Source organism: Solanum tuberosum, unplaced genomic scaffold, assembly GCF_000226075.1.
Source record: "Solanum tuberosum cultivar DM 1-3 516 R44 unplaced genomic scaffold, SolTub_3.0 scf00748, whole genome shotgun sequence".
NCBI lineage: Eukaryota > Viridiplantae > Streptophyta > Magnoliopsida > Solanales > Solanaceae > Solanum > Solanum tuberosum.
Genome location: NW_006239657.1, coordinates 150,837 through 153,251, shown reverse-complemented (window position 1 = coordinate 153,251; position 2,415 = coordinate 150,837).

Genomic DNA, 2,415 nt, shown 5'->3' with positions numbered 1-2,415 from the left:
CGACTTTTATAAAAAGTTTCGACTTTTATGAAAAGTTGCAACTTTTATGAAAGTTGCGATTTTTATGAAAAGTTGTGACTTTTATGAAGAGTTGCGACTTATATGAAATGTTGTGACCTTTCTGAAGGCTTGTAACTTTTCCAAAGAGTTGTGACTTTTACAATAAGGCACAATAAGAATTTGTTCACACTACCCTTTGTTGTCTATAAATAGAAGGATTTCCTTACATTTTAAAACAACGAAAATTCTGAACTACTTCTCTTCTTCTTCTGCACAATTAAATATTCGTGTACTTTGCTCTTGTTGAGTATCTCACTACACCATTGTTTTTGTATCAATACACTGGTGAATACAATCGTTCGATTCTGAGATGATCTATTCCTTTAAACCTCAATTACTAGAGGGGAATAATTACCTTAAGGGGACACTGTGCATTCATTGGACTCGGTTTTTTCCTTTATGTTTCATTTTATTGTTACAGATCCTGGTATGTTTTTTTATGATCATTAATTTATGCTTATGTTATTGATTGTTATTTTGGATACATGTTTTAAACTTTGTTGTTTATGTTTCTGTTAAATTATTGTTATAAGTAATTGTTAGTACATACCAAATTAACACACGTTAATTGAGTATTCGCGCAAGTTTTCTCTACTGAAATTGTTGAAGGTAGAGTAAAAAATTTCCTTAAAGATTTATACTATCATATTTTGAAGACAAAATTCAAATTTGGTATGCCATTGTAAGAACATAAAAACCTTAAAAACTTTATCGCACCTTGATGTGTGAAGTGAACAAGGAAAAGAAGACAAGTATTAATAAACTTTTGACATAGGTTCAAAGATGTGCCGGATAACCTATAGAGGAATATGACTAGACTGGAGCCTCTTTTAATCCGAAAGACATAGATAAGTACACAATAAATTAATTATTCATATTCAATATGAAGTATGGACAAATTCTCAAACTTACTGCAAGTTGTAAATACTTTTCTTGAAGTAATAGATGTGTTTCTCGACACTACAATTGGTATAGAAGTGTAGTTTCAAATTGAACTTTATCACTCTGGCATGTTGATTTATAAAAAATACCTAAGCAAACTGAATAGTTTTGTGTAATATTTTTTCCTTTAAAGTATATATAATAAGTTGAATTGTTGTCCAATATTGTCACGACCCAGACCGTCGTGTAGCACCCACACTAACCATCCGGTGGGAGAACCGTTAGTACTAATTAGCTAACCAAGAACTACACAACTAAATAAAAAAGTAAGGCATTAAAAGTTACTGAAGCAGGTTTAAATGACCCAAAGAAAAACAGAGTTCCCATAAACTCCAAAGGTTTAAACAAACTAGCCAAACTAATGCGGAAGAACAACCCCTAAAACCTGAAAGTCATTGTACCAAAACTCTACTAACGACAAGTCTAAGAACAAGGGGTACAACCCCGAAACTAAACAAACATCTTAAACAAATAGTTTGAGTCCGAAAAGAGTGGACTTAAACAAGAGAGATCCATGGAAGCCTGAAAGAATTGGTTCACCCTTGAATCCAGTCACGCTCAATAGTCACCTAACTGAGGTCTATCAATAGCCTCCTGAAGATGCCATGCACTCAACAAAGAACAAGAAAGTACAGTATCAGTACACAACCACAGTGTACTGATAGGATCACGCGGCTATCCCAATAAGTGAAACACATACAAGTAACCACAACATTATAAAACATGAATATACCGAACATATACTATATTAGTCATATTTTCAGGATCAATGTAGCATTCTACGTTCTCAATAATGCACATTGGTTATCATTTTAGAACAACAAACATTCTTTCAACCTCAATCACCATTAGATATGAACGTAATCATCACAAGTAGATACACAACACAATTCAATGGTCCTCTCACAGAACCCAATTCAATGGTCCTCTCATAGAACCATACCCAAACTATTAGTGTACCTCTACGTAGTACCCGATCCAAGTTAGTGTGTCGGATTGTGACACTCGTTCCAATGTTTACACCGGTATGTGGCAACCAATCCCAGTTAGTGCGTCGGTGTAACATCCGGCAATGTGAAATAATTGAAGAGGCTTAGAATTGGAAATTTTCATTTTTGGAAAGAATTTTAAAGTTTTGGAAATTTGGCTAAGTATGGAAATCAGTGAATTTTTTGCCAACTTTGAGCAGTCGTAACTCCTAGCTCAGGATGAGTTAGGAGTAGTTCTAGTTATGGTTACAAAGTTCGTGGAATGATCTTTCTAACGCCACCGAGTTTGCTCAATTCCGAGTTCGTATGAGCGAGTTATGGCCATTGAAAGTTAGGCAGTTGGCAGGGAATCCGTCCGGGAATCATTAAGGGCATTTTAGTCTTTTCCCTAGCCAATTCTTTTGGGATTATATTGTTGTATAGG